The following is a 19,717-nucleotide window of genomic DNA, read 5'->3' on the forward strand; positions in this document are numbered from 1 at the left end:
TCAGAAGAAAATGGGCTGATGAAAAATTAGTGAAAATCCAAACAGTCTTTTTAGATCATGTCCTAGAAGTTGCCAAGAACAGAGGCAATTATAATGACCTTATTTAATAGGAGTTGACTCTGTAAATTGATTAATGAGAAAGGGAGTCTCAAAAAAGTTTCATCTCAGCAAAAGAAACAATCTGTGAGGCAAACAGAGAGCCTACATCCTGAGAGCAAATTTTTATCCCACACACAACAGATAAAGCACTAATCTCTAGAGTATATAAAGAACTCAAAAAGCTAAGCACCAGAAAAACAAATAGCCCAATCAATAAATGGACCAAGGACCTGAACAGATACTTCTCAGAAGAGGAAATATAATCAATCAACAAATATATGAAAAAATGCTTATCATCTCTAGCAATCATAGAAATGCAAATCAAAACTACTCTAAGATTTCATCTCACTCCAGTCAGAATGACAGCTATTATGAAGACAAACAACAATAAGTGTTGGCAAGGATGTGGGGAAAAAGGTACACTCATACACTGCTGGTGGGACTGCAAATTGGTGCAGCCAAATTGGAAATCAGTATGGAGATTCCTTGGAAATCTGGGAATAGAACCACCATTTGACCCAGCTATCCCTCTCCTCAGACTATACCCAAAGTTCTTAAAAACAGCATACTACAGGGACACAGCCACATCAACGTTTATAGCAGCACAATTCACAATAGCTAAACTATGGAGCTAAACTAGAGGCCCTTCAGTGGGTGAATGGATAAAAAAATGTGGCATATATACACAATGAAATTTTACTCAGCAATAAAAGAGAATAAAATCATGGCATTTGCAGGTAAATGGATGGCGTTAGAGAAGATAATGCTAAGTGAAGTTAGCCAATCCCAGAAAAACAAATGCCCAGTGTTTTCTCTGATATAAGGAGGCTGACTCATAGTGGGGTAGGGAGGGGGAGCATGGGAGGAATAGACAAATTCTAGATAGGGCAGAGGGGTGGGAGGGAAAGGGAGGGGGCAGGGGATTAGCAAGGATGGTGGAATGTGATGGACATCATTATCCAAAGTACATGTATGAAGACACGAATTGGTGTGAACATACTTTATATACAGAGATATGAAAAATTGTGGTATATATGTGTAATAAGAATTGTAATGCAAAAATAAATAAATAAAAACAAAGTACATGTATAAAGACATGACCAAAAAAATCTCACATCCATGCTTAAAGAGGAACTTAAGTTCCATTTCATGAAGCCCATAATTCACCAGCATTTTTGATCATCAAAAAACTGGCTTTGTTGACTCAGCAGCATCAACCATGCTCTGCTTTGCTCTGATTTACCTGCCCAACACCCAGCTAATTTCTTTCCTTCCCATGCCTTCTTCGACTCATGGTTTCTTTGATTTCAAGGCTTTTCCTGCTGCATGACTTCCCCTCTTGAGCTGTTTTCTCTGTTGTTTGTCTCTGACACTTTTCCCTGTCTGATGATTTCGTCCACAACTTACTTCAAAACCCATTGTTGATGATCCCATTGAATGAGCCTGTTGACATCTAGTGAAGTTCCTCACTGTTGCTCTCTCTCACCAGGCCATCTTCTGTATTGCTTTCTCCAAATGGCTGCCTTTTGGACAGCCACAGGACAGCCATATCCATCTTTAGCCTAGCCATAACCCACTTAGCTGTGACCAGGATGATGGGGTAACTTGTCGGCAAACCCTACCAATCTGCAAGAGTGCTTAAAGGAGACATAAATGGCAGATCCTCAAATGGTCTATCCAGTACCATCATCTCAGAGGAATACTTTAGACATTGTTTTGTTTTGTACTAAAGGTTAAATAAGGTCTCCTCTAGAGTTCCTTGCAAGACTAATATCCCATTATATTAGTGTATAACTTGAACATTATTTTTTTGTCTATATTGATAAACTGAATCTTGGATCTTGTGACAATAATGTCTACTAGCTCCATGTTTAATACATAGTATAATTGAACTAATAACTAATATTATTTCTTTCAGCACATGATTTTAGTCCAGATCATTTATCAATAAGTATGGTAAAAGAGAAAATTTTTAAAAAGATGTAAATATACCCAGACATAAGAATGTCTTTGACACATTTCATACTGGGTTTTATTTGTTTAATTTAAGCAAATATCTTTATCTCTCTCAGACTCAGTTTTACCATTTGAAAAATGGGGAGTATCACCTGACTTTCAGGTTCTGTGAATTCAATTTTATAAGCGCAGCAATTCTTTATGAATTGATAATTCTTTATTAATTGATAAATTGCTGAAACACTTAACCACTAACACAAAAAGGATTAAAATCACAGGATTTTGTGTCCATCGATAATGCCCAGTTAGCAAAACAGATATTTTTCCAGCCATCATAGATAATCTGTTTGGCACACAGAAGAAAATTTTGCATTTAGAATTTTCAAGGGGGTAGAAAAATTCAGGTATTTTCATAGCTGACTGACTTACCACCAGGTATCGTTTTTGCCTTATTTCTCATCTTTCCCTCCCCCAAGTTCTACCATCTGATTTCCCTTAATGTTTTATAAGCATTGAACCATCAATTATTTTATATTTCATATTAAGCTCTGCAAGCCAAATTGAGTTACAACATAGACAATAAATCCTAAGGAGATACCCAGGAGACTGCCATGACACGTTTTTTTGTTGTTGTTGTTGTTTGTTTGTTTTTTTGTTCTCTGGCATAAGCAGAGGTAATAATTAAGAATCACATGACATATCACTCTAAAAATAGATTTCCTGTGTGGTTTTTGTCATAGACACATCTAAGGGGTTGTTTTTTTTTTTTTCTTACTGTTTATTTTAATGTACTACACATTTAGGCTCTGGGAATCATTTCACTGAGTAGCTGAGAAGCTGCAGTATATTTTTGGTGACTAAAATGACATATGGATGGGTTATTTAAATATCTTTATGTTTATAACAATAAATTTGCTTGAGACAAATCTTTGTGCTATAGCTAACTCATAAAGTCCTCATGAGCTAAGCAGGAGATGCCATACATATATTTTTCCTCAATTCACAACAATCCATTCACTAAGCAAGCATTTAGCTACTCATTCACTCAGCAAACATTTATTGAGCATCTACAAAGTGCCAGGAACTGTCCCCAGGACTGAGGATACTGAAGTCAACAAAACAGATGAGTATCCTGCTCTTGCAATTCGGTTTTAGGAAGGTAGAAAGTGGACAAGGAAATAAGTCAATAGATAATTCTAGTTTAGAGATAAGTATTATAAAGAAAAAAACTGGGAAATAGTATAAGGACAGACAACAGAGATGAGTAGCAGGAAGAGATTATTTAAATGACCTAATTTAAACCACCTCTTCTTACCCGTTCTTTGAGAAGTGAAGAATTGAATGATGAGAAGCATGCCAATCCAACAGTGGAAGGAAGAATGGTTAGAGCAGAAGGAACCACAATGGTAAGCATGTCACATTTAGGGAGAGAGGACAGGGTGGCTGCACAGAAGTCAGAGTGTGGTTAAGAGATACAGTCAGTCTGGTAGGCAAGAGCCAGTTCTGGCAAGGTCCTGTGCACCATGATAAGGAGTTTGGATCTAATCCAAGTTCAACAGGAAGAAATTGAACAGTTCTAAGCAATGGAGTGATATGATCTAATTTATATTTTTAGAAGTTTAATCTGATTATGCACAGGTGGAAGTAAGAATGGAAGAAGAGAAATAATCTAGGCACTTGAAGCCTTCAGTAGCATAGGCAAAAATAAAGCTAGTAGCAGGCAGACAGAAGCAGAAAATGTGGCTGTAAGAGGTGGTCGGATTTAGGATACATTTTGGAGGTAAAATTACCTTTCTAAAAAAAATTGATAGGATGTGAAATAAAGAAGAATCAAAGCAGCGATTACTCTATGCATTTTATGCTGGTTTCTGGATTGCATAGTAAGAGTTCAAATTTGGTTTGAGAAGTAAAGCATTAATAATGTCTCCTTAAGCCCCACCAACAAATTACCTAATCTCAATAAAACTTAGTCCACTGTAGATGTGACAATGCAAAGCGAAAACAAAATGCCTCAAAAATATGAAAAGGCAAAAAAGTATGAAAAATAAAGGGGGAAATGCCTGAAGCCTGCCTGCAAAAATGCATAGCTCGTTTCTAATCATCAGCTCCTCTGTACTTTTGAACTGAGGAAATTTTGAACTGAGTGAGTTCAAAAGGTGGCCAAGACTGACGAAGTGTCTTTGTTAACATAAAAATTTAAACTGTGTCTCTCAAGAGAGGCATATTTAGAAGCTTGCTGAAGAGCTACTCGGTGGGGGGAAAAATGAACCTAATCTTTTGGTTCAATAAGTAAGTTCTCTCAGTGAAAGGAGTCTAGGAAGCCAACTTCTATAAAGTGCTGAAAGAAAAACTCGACAGAGAATTGGGACTCTGAACCCTTACATTTTAGGCCTCTTTCCCTCTGTTTTTTTTTTTTTCATACCCTTTGTTGGCTAATTGAGGAACTATTTATTAGCCTGTGGGGCTGTGCCAAGGTCTGAACTCTTTATGAGGAGAATCTGAAATAATCACATGTGTGTCAAAGCTTTGGAATTATGGAAGTGAACAGTAACAACAGAAAAATTCCACAATGTGTGTTTGTAAAACAGGGATAATTCCAAGGAATTGTTGAACTTAGGGGAAAAATACCACAAGATCTCAGATAAGTCCTTGAAATATAAATATAGCTGTCCAAAGTTTCCCATGGAAATCTTCTGCCTTGAAGTTCATGGTCCTTGGTAGTTTATTAAACCTAGTTTTTAATAGGCTTATAAATGATGCAAGGGAATTTCAGTATGGATATCATGAAAGCAGACTTGTGTTGTAGAATATTTCCTAAATCTTTACTTCTGTAAATCTCAGTGTATTTGTAAACATTCAGTTTTACCAACTCAATGTATCTGGGAAATATTCATCTCCATTTAGTCACAACATAAAGAGTAGAAGAAATTTAAAGGGTCCAAGTTCTATAGTTTATCAACTCATTTTAAACAATTACAGAAGATATTTTGTCAATATGAATAAATTAAAGTGGTGTTTGAATTAAAATTTCATTATTACTTCACTCTACAAATTTTCATGTCATTTTCCATAGCAAAACAAACAAGGCAAATTGGATAATCAAGATGGTCATTACTAAGTACCAAGTACTGGTATGACACTCAGAAAACAGTATTTTTCATCAAAGGAAGAAAAAGAACTAGTACATAAAGATGGGTAAGAAGAATCTAAATAAATTCAAAAGCAAGATTATGCATTATAATTTAATCCATGTATGTAGTCTACTTGATTTGAAAGCCACATGGTAATACAAAAGAGTGCTTAGTATCCAGTAAAAAAGACATGTTTGCATCCATAATCACTTACCAGCCCAGTGATCTAAACCATTCATTTCACTTTCTAAGCCTCAATTTCCTTCACTATAAAATAAATATTCACAAATCAACCTAATGGGGTTGTCAGAAGCAATAAATCAGATACCACCTTAGAAACACCTGACTCATGGAAATTGAAATCTGGAACACCATCACATCCACTAGTAAACAGGTTGTTTACTAGTATAGGCAACAAAAGTGTATCAATCCATATTTAAAGAAAATCAGCACCTACTCAATAAATAATAGAACTACAAGAATTTCATGATTCCATTTTCCTTTAAAACACTGTACCATCTAGGGTAATGATAGCTGAAGCATCTTACTAGTGGCATTTAACTAACCACCTCTTTACACAAGTACACTCTTCCTGTTATAACCTGAAACCCAGGTTAGGGGATGATGGGAAACTTGCCTTTTCTACAAGCACAAAGGGAGAGACAGTGAATTAAAGAAGTTAACAAAGGCAATTTCTTCATAGAGTTGGCATCAGTGTTTCTAGAGAAAGAACCAGATATGATTTATCTAAAGAAAATTTTATTAACTGAAAGTAGTGATCTGAATTATAGAAACTCAGCAGGATATCTATAAATAAAAAGAAATTCTAGAAAAAGTGAAAGAATCTCTCAACTTTCATCCTCTTAGAGTTAGGAAAATGTGCCAAAGCATGGCAGATTTTAAACGTAACTCACTCTTACTGAACCATTGTTATGGACCAGGCACTGTACTGAAAACTTAGTTATGATCACATTTAATCATCCAAAACCCTGTGACTTAAGTAACATTTTATCTCTATTTTAAAGATGAGGAAATGGCCAATGTCATACAATACTTAGATGGAGAACTCAGGCATCTGATTCCAAAGTCCTCATTCTCAACCACTTCATTGCACTCTGACAATACTGGTTAATCCCATGAACTTGTTGTGCTTGAATATTCTCCCTACTAATCACAGCCAGCTAGTGGTTGGCTGTATTTCACAGATTGAAGTTTTCAAAGGAAACATTATAATAGGGAATGCAGTCAGAAAATGTATTGTCATTTTCTTAAAGATCCCATGAAAATCTTATACTGGGGCTTTCTCCTTTTTAAAGTGAATTTATAAATAAAATGTTTCCATTTTATTTTTCTAATGCAATTATCACCAAATATCAGTTTCATGGAACTCTGGTTGTCAGATTGCTTTACAGGAATTTCTGATGTAACTCCTTGCTTTCAATGGAGAAATGAACGATTTATGGCTTTTATAGCTAGCATCTACTGGGTATGCCAACCACTGGCTAATTTCTTTTCTTTTTTTTAGGGGGCAGGGGGCCATACCAAGGATTGAACTCAGAGGCTCTCAACCACTGAGCCACATCCCCAGACCCATTTTGTATTTAATTTAGAGATAGGGCCTCACGGAGTTGCTTAGCACCTTGCTTTTGCTGAGGCTGGCTTTAAACTCACAATCCTCCTGCCTCAGCCCCCCGAGCCACTGGGATTATAGGTGAGTGCCTCCATACCAGGCAAGCATTGGCTCATTTCTATATGTAATTTATGCCATTTAACTCCCACAAGCCCCAACAGTAGGAGCTACTGTTATTTTCACTTTACAGGGAGGCGTCTTGCCCAACAGGACAAAGCCTGAAAAACATAGAGGAAGAGTTTTATCCCAGAGCCATGTAACTATAAACCCAAGCTCTTAATCATTGTAAAATAAGATTACCACCACATTTTACTAGTAATGTGTGCCTAGAGCAGAAAAGTTGATCTCAGGTCGACATAGTCTCCTCATATGAAAGGATGAAAGAATAACAACTCCTCTCAGAAATGCAATAATATATGTGTTAACAGTTTGAAGAGTGGTAGGGCATATACAGAAAGTACTAAATAAATGATGACCAAAATTCTAATGCTACTCAACAATGTACTCGGAATAGCAATGACAAACTTCACACAAACATGTTTACATCTATCTTGGGTTCCAGGAAACATCAAGTTGCAATAATGATAAGACAAGAAAGCATCTGAAAAGACCTCAATCTGATCCCACACATACTGTTAAAATGCTACTATTGTGGATGGGTATTTTCTACGTGTTTGTCCTTTGTCTCAAACTCCATTTTCAATGTGAACTAGTGCTATGGAAAGGGGAAGCTCCAAGCAAAATCTCACACAATGTTTTTGCATGCAATAATATCTATAAGACTCTGATGGATAGAAATGAGAATTCAGGGTATCCCTTCTTTATGGTGGAAACAACATGGCAGGAAAAGATTCTCCTAAAAATATCTTCCTGGAAAGAGGCTGATAACATATGCATTTTTTCTTTGTTTTCTGGGTTACCTACCTTACAACCTGCTTCTCACAACACACCCATCAGAGGACTACTTTGCAGTTTTCCATTGTAAAATAAATAAATAAATAAATAAAAAGTAGTGTAAGTCTTACACTTAGCTCTATTCTTCCTACAATTTGTTTGGGATTTGAAAAAAAATATGAGATTAAAGGCATATTTATTCCGCAGCCTTCCTTGGATTCTACCAAAAATACCAAAAACCTTTTAAAATAGGAAAAACCATTACATCCAGAAGTTCATGAAAGAGCCATAAAACAAACAAACAAAGAAACATGGGACACATTTGCACATATACACGTGCATGTGCATGCACACACTGCAGGTTTTAGTGAAATATAGACCAAAATGACAGTGAAAACAACAAAACAGTGCATCATAAAGTAAGCCAGGGCATCTCCAAAGTCTCTTCCAATGGCAATTGATATAAAATAAGAAGGAATGAAGACACACGGACGTTTCACAAAAGACTCAAGGGAGCCCTACGAAAGTTGAAGTCAATACTGCAAATAACGTACGAAAAATTGCCATTGAGGCTGGGATACTTGACCTCAAAAACCATCCAGAGTAACAAGAGGAGGGGAATAAAAGGAACAAAGACCAGATTTGCTGTTAAAAGCAAATGCAGTTGAGCAGAAATTAATCCAGAATGATCACTTCTAAAACCCCACTAAACCCAGGGGCTCTACTGAAACCGAAGATGACCCTTCGCTAGTTCACCTGCTCACCATGAAAGGAAATGTGTTGCAAGGTTGGAAAAAAAATGCTGAATTGAAGAGAAGAAGCTGGGAGGCAGCATTCCTTATCTGAGGCCACCCATGCTCTACAGCCCCTCAGGCCAGTGGTGCATCTCTACACTGCTCTTAGTCAAAGTATAGGTGCACATTAATTTCCCCCATTCAAGAAGAGTAATACACATCAAGATTTCAGCCTGAAAACATTTTGTTTGTTTTATGGCTCTTTCAACAACAAGCTACAAAAATTTAAAAATCAACCAAAGGACAAGAAAGAGTAGAAAATCAAATAAAACCATTTACTAAGAATTACAATAAAATAATGCTATTATGAAATTAAGTGGATTATGAACTCAGAAAAGGGACTCAATGAAGAGCTATAGATGATTAAGAAATATACATACAGAAGCAAATAAAAAGTAAGCTGGCACAGTTCATAAAATACATGAAAATAACAACAAACAACTGGAGAAATAAATGTCATGTTAGAAGCTAGGATAAATCACAGGTGCTTATAAAAACCAACACTATTGTTTCTAGCAGCATGACAAACTATGGAGGTCCTTCATAGAGCAATAGTCGGAGATTCTGAATAAGTCATAACAGTACGACTTTTTAATATAGCTGAACTTAGAAGGAAATCAAATGTGAAAATTAAAAAAAAATAGAACTGGAAAAACAATAGTAAGCTGTAAGTAAAGGTGGGCCTTCCTGGGAGCAAAGGTATTATAGTCCAAAAATTATTTGTCACTGCTAGGCAACTATGCTCATGAGTGTCCTCATTTGAGGACCTGGTAATCCGTGCTTGACTCCTGTTAATCATGTTTCCTGTTCTGGCACCCCACAAGAGGATTTGGCTTATAAACCTGACATTTTCAAGTTCTTTCTTGTTTCCAAAATAAGTCTAAAAGACACCCATATTTCTACTGCTTTCTAAAATGACTGCCAATTTTTTGTCTGGCCCATGCTTAATGATGGATATTTTTAGGATAAATATGTCCATAAATATCTTTTTACACTGTTTTGACTGCAGTATTTTTTCCATAAAATCACACCAATCAAAAATCTCCAATATACATGTATTTTTTATAATCCCATAACTAATAAATCAGCACAGACACTTGCAAACATAATCAGATATTAAATCCAAATATTTTGTTCAAAGCGATGAACATTAACTCAGCACTGGCCTGGCAATACACCATTTCTAATTTCAGAGTATCTTTTTACCAAGAGCTCATTCATTTGCCTTCTGCAAGGACACAGAGAAAGGCAAAATTCATTCATTAAAATGGACTTGCAAGTTCTGATACAGATTCTAAGTCTCTTGGATATTTATATACAATTTATTCAAAACCCTCTGATTACCACTATGTTTCAACACCAAATCTGAGGCCTTGATGAACTTCCCAGACAGCAGTATTTGATCTCAGGCAAATTCTATTAAAGTAGGTAATAATCAAATGGTTTATGCTCTGAAAATGTTTTATTTTAATCTAAAATGTATAACTATAGATTTATTCACCAACATTTGTACCAGGGCCTACTACTCTCTGAGTATGAGTTCGCTCATTGGAATTACAACATCATAATTCTTGTATAAAGCATTGTCTAGAACATCCAGGGCCATCTAATCTCTTCCAAGTGAATGGAGAACCAAAAGATCCCAGGAAGGCAATCTAAGTGCAGAAGTTTGGATTTTTACAATTTTCTTTTCTTTCTTTTTTTCTTAAAATATTGCCCTGCCCAGTTTCAGCAGCAAATTTTAAATCACAAGTACAATTGGGAACAAAATCCCTCAAAGCTTGAGTAGCATACAACTCAATTAGAGGAGCAGAAGTGCATGAATGCACCAAAGGCATGGAGATCAGGAGGCCATGTGGAGGGGAGTGAAGCAGAGTCCTGGGAGGGAAGCCTGGGCTTCAGTCCAGCTGCAGGAGGTGCCTAGAGGAAACCCCGAAAGGGGAAGCTGTGAGCAAAGCTGAGACTATGTCGAGGACAGCACTCAGAGATCTGCTAAGGATTTGTCCTTAATTTTGTCCACAGTGGAATATTTTACATGGAAAATGACATGATCAGCAGTTCAGCTTAGCCTTCGGTCAATCCAGCAATTGTGTAAAATGAGGAAATTCATTGTAAGAGTTTGGATAACATAGAGAGTTTCTTCAATAACCTAGGTTTAGGTCAGAAGTTCCAAACCGGTCATCATCAGGTTAAATATGATTGACAGATATATTTTCTTTGCACAGTGTCTTCCAAAATATAAAATGCAGTGGCCAACATTTAGAAGCCAAGAAACCACATGAAAAACTGAAAACAATTTCCTGGAGCTGAATAGCAGCTCACCTTCTGAACATGGGCTCTTCCACTACTACCACCCCCACCTCTCCTGCTGTCCTGTCACCAAGGTTGCATGTGTACTACAAAATGATCTGTCTTCTCCACATCATTCTTCCAGGTATTCTCTCTAATCTTGATTGTCATGGAGACAGAGAAGTTTGTTTAATACAACAGAAGTACAGGATATGTAAATGGAGATGAGAAACAAAGGAAAGGGAAAACTAGAGAGCAAAGGATAGAACCTGAAGACAGTCTTATTTAGGTGACAGCAAGGTTAATTAGAAAAGGAATGGGCCAGAACGCAGGGGTGGGATATTTAATTGCAGATATCAAATTCTACCAAAAGGCTGAAAAAGGGCTGAGGAGGACAAGGTTCAATAAAAAAAAATAGCATTATTTTTTAGAAAGTTATTAATAACAAAAATGTTAAAAGAGTGATGAGACAAAAATTAGATCATAGAGAATAAAAGAGTGAGTAATTGAATCAGAAGAAAGTAGACAAAGCAATGGGTGGACCACTTTTACAAGATTGGTTCTTAAGAGAGGGAAAAAGAACACGAGATTCAAAAGGAAATCAGAGAAAAGAAAATGCATATATACATTTGGATACACATACATATACTTATATATGCATATACAGTCATTCCAAAGTATCCACGTGGGATGGTTCAAGGATTCCTGATGGATACTAAAGACCTTAAACTTTAGTATCCAAGCCCTTTCTATAAAATGGCTTACTATTTGCATATCACCAACAAACATTATCCCATATATTTTAAATTTTCTCATAGTTATAACACCTAATCAGTCCAAATACTATGTATCTAATTGTTATACTATATCATTTGAGGAATAATGAAAAGCAAAAATATCAGGACCTGTCATTACAGATACAAACATCATAGGCCTGGCTACATAATATAGGTCAGCAAGAACCTATTTTTTAAAAAAATATTTTTCATCCATTTTTGGTTAAACCTTTAAAATGTGGAGCCCACAGATACAGAGGGCTGACTGTATATCTGTATCTATATAAAGAGAGTATATAAAGACAGATACAGATATAGATATGCATCTATAAATATACACATGTATTTAAGGCATATAAAATTATGACAATTTTTCTAAGTTTGGAAGTCAAGACAGCAAGTTATTTTGGAGTATGATTTTGTTATTAGCAGAAGAACCACTGGAGTAGCTTTTTAATTATCGAAGTGTAGCCCATGTTGTACAGACCGCCCAAGGTGAAAGATATAACTGGACCTTCCATGAGTTGAAAAATCCTGCCTTGGAGGAGGGAAGAGGACAGAAAAGAAACACTGATCCATTACTCAGAACTATAAAATGAGCTCTTTCGAACCTCTGATGAATTAAGAATGTCCTCAATGAGGTCCAATAACAGGGAGAGACAACAGATTAGAGAGAGGATTTTACCACAAGTAAAAAAGCAGTCTCAACAGGTGGTCATTGCTCAATACCAGAACCATGCTGGCATGCAAGAAGGGTTTTGCTCAGTGTGCAATTAGACTACAGCTCCTTCCAGTTCAGCCAAGCCATCCTGAAAGGGGAATAAAGACAAATGACTGAGCATGTAAATAAAAGCAGAAAGACCTGCCATCCTAAGAGCTCATGTTCTCTTGACTGATTCAAATAACAGGAAACCAGACTGACTCCTTTCCACAAAACAAAGGTTTTGAAGTCTCTAAACCATGAACGATGTTGGAGTCTTAACCACCTCAGGGCAGAGTGTTAGTACTAACACTGTATAATAGCAGCGAAAGCAATAGAAGCTGAATGTGTGCCACTAGCAGCTTTTTCTAATTCTCCATGTATGTTTTCAGGAAGTTTGGAAGTAAGGCTCTGAGGTTCTCAGGGAGCTTAGGAAGGAAGATGGAAACATGATCTATGAATGCTCGTCACCACCTGCTAAGTGGAGCAAACCAGGGTCTCCTAGAGTAATTTAAACATAGAAGAGATAGGATCAGTTTACTCTGAGCTGATAAAGCCAGTCTTGGTGGTAAATTCAGAATGGGGAGAATGGAAAATCTCTATCAGCCTGAGGAGAGAAGTCTGTGGTAAGTGAAGATGTGATGAGAGAGAGGGGTGGGGAAAACGTATTCATTTCAGGCAGTTCTTTTTCTCAGAAATTGGTAAAGAAAAAAAAAGATGGAGGGAGGGAGGGAGGGAGGGAGGGAGAGAGAGAGAGAGAGAGAGAGAGAGAGAGAGAGAGATGGATAGGGGTAAGGTGTATGATTGAGGCTGGAAAGAGTGGAGATTTCACAGGATCATTTTGGGAAAACAAGTTTATTGGGCGGTAGCTTTCTTCAAAAGATACTTCAAGCATTTTTGACATATTTTAGGACTTTTCTTAAACTTCTTTCCTTATTAATCATAGTTCCAATCCTTTTCCAATACCAGTGCAAATAGAGAAATTAAAACCTTCTTCAGTATTGTTTGCCAAGCCACGATTTCTTGGCTATCCACATGAGAATCCTTTGGGGAACTTGTTGAAAATGAAGGTTCTCAATCCCACCCAGGTTTATTAGAATTTGTCTGGGGCCTGATGCCTGGAAATTTGCATTTTTTAAAGCATGAGTTTGATTTCATTTCACTACAAACTTCTGCTGAAACACAAATGGAAAATAATCATTTAGGAATGTTTATTATTTAATCATATCCACAGCTTGAAAAGAATCAGACCCATTTTTACCTATTTTAGGTAAATATTTTTTATTAGTGGACATTAATTATATAGAATGAGGGTTACATTTTAGCATATTTACATATACATATATAAATATGCTAAAATTTTTATACATAACATATTTATACATAACATGTATGTTATACATACTTATAACATATGTATGTATACGTATGATCCTGACATATGTATGTATGTCAGGATCATATCCACTCCTGAAATACCACTCACCCAACCCTCCGTATTCACTAATAGTCTATTTTCAAGTCCTCTCTCTCTCTCTCTCTCTCTCTCTCTCTCTCTTTCAATTCTGTATAGAAAGAAACATGTCTTTCTGAGTCTGACTTATTTAGCTTAACATTGTGAACTCTGATTCCATTTGTTTTCCTACAAATGACGTGATTTCATTCTCTTTATAACTGAATGAATTAAGAATATGACATATTACACATATCTACATATCATATTTTCTTTATCCATTCATTAGTTAATGGACACCTAGACTAATTCTGTAAGTCAGCTATTGTGAATTGTGCTGCAATAAACATGGGTATGCAGGTATCTCTAGAGTATGCTGATTACTTTGGCATATGCACAGGAATGCTATAGCCAGAGCATATGGCAGTTCGATTTTTAGTCTTTTGTAGGCCCTCCATACTGATTTCTATGGTGGCTATATTAATTTATAATCCCAACAGTGTTAAAGGCCTTCTTTCCCCCTACATCCTTGACAGTATTTGTTGTCTTCTGTATTCTTGATTAACAACTATTCTGACTGGAGTGAGATGGAATCTCTGTGTAGTTTGATTTACAGTTCCCAAATGGCTAAAAATGCTGAATATTTTTTTCATTTATTTGTTGGCCACTTGAATTTATTCTTTTGAGAAGTAACTCAATTCATTTGCCCATTTTACCAATTGGGTTATTTGTGTTTATGTTGTATGTTAAGTGTTTTGAATTTTAAAAAATATATTCTGGATATTAATCCTGTGTCGGAGAGTAACTGGCTATGATTTTCTCCCGTTCTGCAAGCTGTCTATTCATTCTGCTAATTGTCACCTTTGCTGCGCAGAGCTTTAATTTGATGCAACACCATTTATCAATTCCTGGTATATTTCCTGTGTTACTGGAACACTATTCAGGAAACCATTGCCTATGCCTATTTCTTGAAGGGTTTCCCCTGTTTTCTTCTGCCAGTTTCAAAGATTCAAGACTTATACTTGGATCTTTAATCCATTGTGTATTGGTTTTTGGACAAGGTGAAAGATAGGAATTTAGTTTCAGTTTTCTGCATACGGATGTCCAGTTTTCCCAGCACCATTTGTTAAAGAGGCTATCTTTTCTCCAATGTATGTTTTGAAAAACATTGTAAAGAATAAAATGGCTGAAGCTATGTGAGTTTTATTTCTGTTGCCCTCGATTCTGTTCCATTGGCCTAAATGTCTGTTTTTATGCCAGTACCATGCTGTTCTTGTTACTGTGGCTCTGTAGGATATTTTGAAATTAGGTCTTGTGATGCCTCCCGCATTGCTGTTTTTGTTCATGATTGCTTTTAGCTATTGAATCTTTTGTGCTTTCATGTAAACATTAGGGTTTTGTTGTTGTTATTTGTTTGTTTGTTTGTTTTTAGTTCTTTAAAGAATGTCTTGATATTTTGATGTGGATACTATTGAATCTGGAGATTGCTTTCAGTAATGTGGCCATTGTAATAATAATTCTGCCAACCACGAACATGGGAGATTTTTATATCTTCTAATGTCTTCTTCAATTTCCTTCTTCAGTGTTCTCTAATTTTCATTGTAGAGATCTTTCACCTCTCTGGTTATTCCTAGGATTATTTTGTTTATTTGTCTTTTTTGTTTTCACATTATTTTTATTAGTTCACTTTGGTTATACATACTATTAGGATTCCTTTTGACATAATTATACAAGCATGGAATATAATTTGCTATAAATCAGTCTTTCCTTCCTTCTCCCGATTCCCTTTCCTCTACTGATCTTCTATTTATTCACCTTTTTTTTTTCTAATCGGCATCTTATGGACAGACATAGGTGAAATTCATGGTGGTATATTCATATATGTACTTAGGAAAGTTTGGTCAGATTCATTCCACTTTTCCTCCCTTTTCCCATTCATCCTCCTCCCTTCTCCCTGGCCCCAATTCCTTTTATCTACTCACTAATCTCTTTTCTATTTTCATGGAATCCCCCACTGCTTTTTCTTTTCTTTTTTTCTTTTTCTTATTTTGGGATAGCTTCTGCATATTGGAGAAAATATTGGACCCTTGACTTTCTGGTCTGCCTTTTGGTTTTTGAAGTTATTGTGAATGGAATGATTTCCCTGGGAAATTTGCATTTTTCAAAAAGCAGCAGCCCAGCTGGTTTGAAGACCCTTGCGCCAGAACCACTAGCTTAGCTCATCCTGTCTAGTCCTGTAAGTCTCATGCTTGACTCTTCACCCACATCCTGTTTTAATTGGTGGCTCGGTCTGTACTTTGAAAACAGAGTAGAGGTATCACACACTGTGGTGAGGAAGTGACAACCGAGTCTTCAAATAGAACTAGTTAGGATCAGAAACTTCCCCATTATTATCTTCTGTGTTCTTCTTATATTTTTATTTAAAAAATACTTTAAAATTCATTTACATTATTTACAAATCACCAAAAAATGGCAGTGGCCATAGTAATTTTATAGCAATAGATTACATTACCTAGTCAGTTAATTTCTTTCTCTTTTTCTCTACCTGAAGCAGTGATAAGAGTTGGAGATATATTGACCCATTTACTCAATTCTGGACATTTTGAGACAAAGTAATTACAGAATTGCATTCTCCAAAGAGTGTAAAACTTTGACTTTTCTCCTCTGGGCATTGTTGTTTGGAAAGTCAGATAAGACAAAAACATGGTCAGAAAAGGAAGCCCTCTCTTCAAATTGTTATTGAAAAGAAAAAATGTGCACCCTCCATCTTCTATACATTTGAATCTGAGTGTATACACTCACTAGTAATCAATTTGTAACACAATCAGAATGCTCTAAGACATTCACCAAATCAGCACCAATGTAAAGAATACAAAGGCTTAGTTCAAACCCACGTGATTTGCTTGGATTAATAATTTTTTAAATTCCCTTGATTATGTGTCTGACTTAATGTCATAACATAATGAAGTGCTTTCCATTCTACAACCCGATAGTTTTATCTATAATAATGATCACGAGTATAACTCCTGTCTAATTAAGCATTTTTAGGGCTGAATAGTATTCCATTGTGTTTTTCTCTTATTTTTTTTTTGACCCATTCATCCACAGATGCTTGTTTTTTTTCTGTATCTTGGATGTTTTGAACAGTGCTGTAGTGAGCACAGGAGAGCAGCTATCCCATTGACACACCGATTTCAATTCCTCTGGGTAGACACTCGTACTGAGATTGCTGAATCATATGGTAATTCTATTTTCAGTTTTTGGAGGATCCTCCATCTGTTTTCCAAAATGGCTATACTCATTTACAATATTGCCAGCAGTGTATTGGATTTCCTTTTCTCTAAATCCTGCCAACACTTGTTATCTTTTGTCTTTTTCATAAGAGCAGTCTAACAGGTGTGAGGTCATACTTCATTGTGGTTTTAATTTTCATTCTCTGATGATTGGAGATGTTAAACATTTTCCCACGTATCTTTTGGGAAATTGGTAAAATCTCTACTCAAGTCCTTTGCCCATTTTAAAATATGGTTATTTTCTTGTTATTTAGTGGTTTGAGTTCCTTATATATTTTGGATATTAGCCCTTTATATAATATATGATTTGTAAAGTTTTTTTTTTTTTTGGTAAAACGTGGATTGTCTATTATTTATTTCCTTTGTCAAGAAGAAGCTTTTTAATTTAATCTAATCTCATTTGTCTAGTTTCTTTTTCATTGCCCATGCTTTTGGGGTCATATCCAAGAAATCTCTGGCCAGACTAATGTCATGGTCCACCCATAAATGTCTCAATTTTTAAAATGAGTTTCTTATATACATCACATAGGTGTATTTTCCTTTAATGATTTATTCTGAAAATCCTTCTTTTTAAATGTATTCTAATTTGTTATTTATGACAGCAGAATGCATTTCAATTAATATTACATATATATAGCACAATTTTTTTTATCTCTTGTTGTACACAACATAGAGTCACACCATTTCTTCTTTTAATTAATGCATTTAGACTATTTACTTTCTAAGTGACTATTGGTACCACTGGATTAATATTTCTGATATTTGTTATTGTTTTCTATTCATTATCCTTGCTCATTTTTTTGACTCCGAATCTATTTCTGCCTTTGGTAGTTTTAGGTGAACATGTTACATGATTACATTTTCCTCTCAGCAAATCAGTTATTCTTCTTTCACTATTTTTAGGGGTTACCCCAGAGTTTTCAATATATATTCACAGATAATTCAAGTCCACTTTTAAATAACACTGCACGACTTCCAGGTAGTGCAGATACCTTATAATAATAATAATCCTAATTCTTCCTTCCGATTCCTTCTACCATTGCTATCATTCATTTCACATATGCATGATTCAAATATGTTATTGCTTTTATATTTTGAACAAACTATTATATGTTAAATCAATTAAACACTTAACCTCACTTATTCTTTTCCCTATATAGATCCAAAATTTATACCTGTATCATTTCCCTTCTTTGGAAAGGATTACTTTTAAATTTCTTACAATATTGGTCAACTAGTAACAATTTCACTCAACTATTGTTGGCCTCAGCAAGCCTTCATTTCTTCTGTACTTAGAAATAAATTTTTATAAAATTCAGAATTCTGGGTTGGTGGGTTTTTCTCTGATTTTACTTTCCTCCCCTGGTAAGTTTTTGTAGAGAATGCAGATGTGACCTTATCTTTAATATGGGTATTGGGTTTTGTTTTTATGGCTGTTTTCACTTTTATTTTTTTCTGAATGTTGATTTTCTGCATTTAAATATGGCATGCCTCTGTGTAGCTTTCCAGATGTTTTTCCTATTTGAAGCTCTCTTCACTTCCTGGATCTGTGGTTTTGTTTCTCACATTAATTTGGGGGTATTTCTCACATATTGTTGCTTCAATTACTGCTCCTGTGCCCTTCTTTCTTCTCCTTCCTCTTTCTTTTATAAATTAAAATTTTTGTAGTTGTCCCACAGGTCTATCCTGTTCTTTTTCATCTCTTTCTTTCTTCTTTTTCTTTTTTCCTTTGCTTTTGAGAAGTTTCAAGTGTGATATACGCAGACACAGAAATTCTTTCCTTGACTGAGTTCTGTCTCCTCATAAGGTCATTAACAGCATCTTCATTTCTATTTTAGTGTTTCGGGTATTTTTTTTTTCATGGTGGTAAGAATGCTTAACATGAGACCTGCACTCTTAACACATTTTAAGTGTACATTATTGTGGGCTAAAATTACAACTTTGCATAGCAGACCTCTAGAGTGTATCATTTTACCTGAATGAGATTTTCTATACATTGATTGGTAACCTTCTCTTTCCTCCTTTCCCCAGAACATGGCCACCATCCTTCTACTCTTTGAATCTCTGAATTTGATTATTTTTGATGCCTCTTATAAGTGAAATCATGTAGCATTTTTCTGTGAATGGCTTACTTCACTGAACATAATATCCTCAAGATTCATCCATGTTGTCACATATTGCAGAAGTTTTTTTTGTTTTTAATGTTACATGATATGCCACTTGTGGATGCGCCATGTTTTCTTTATCTATTCATCTGTCAGTGGACATTTAGGTTGTTTACGCATCTTGGCTATCGTGAATAGTGCTGCAGTAAATTTAAGAATGCTAAAATCTCTTCAAGATTCTGACTTCAGTTCTTTGACATGGAACTGCTGGCTCGCATCACAGCTCTATTTTTTTTTAAATGTTTAGACCCTTGCATATTGGCTTCTGTAGTGGCTTTCATTTTCATTCTTACCAACAGTGAATAAAGAGTTCCAGTGTCTCCACATCCATGCCAGTACCTTTTCCTATTTGTTTTTATATGATAGTCACTGTGACAGGTGTGAGGTGATGTTATGGTTTTGATTTCCATTTCCTTGATGATTAGTGAGGTGGAGCATTTTTCATGTACCTGTGGACAATCTGCATGATATCCTTAGGTAAGTGCCTATTCCTAGTTGTAGGAATTTCTTATGTATTTTGTAAATCAACCCCTTAAC

At 35.6% G+C, this 19,717-nt stretch overlaps 1 long non-coding RNA gene across 1 annotated transcript in view; it reads left to right on the forward strand.

Annotated features, from left to right (window-relative positions):
- The first annotated feature begins 12,804 nt into the window (after nucleotides 1–12,804).
- Nucleotides 12,805–19,717, forward strand: part of LOC308631339 — a 58,808-nt gene continuing 51,895 nt past the window's right edge. Inside the window, exon 1 of the long non-coding RNA XR_014018166.1 lies at nucleotides 12,805–12,895. This is a non-coding gene — a long non-coding RNA (uncharacterized lncRNA). The remainder of the gene's footprint in view (nucleotides 12,896–19,717) is intronic.

Source organism: Spermophilus citellus, assembly GCF_964194105.1.
Source record: "Spermophilus citellus genome assembly, chromosome: 11".
Classification (NCBI taxonomy): Eukaryota; Metazoa; Chordata; class Mammalia; order Rodentia; family Sciuridae; genus Spermophilus; species Spermophilus citellus.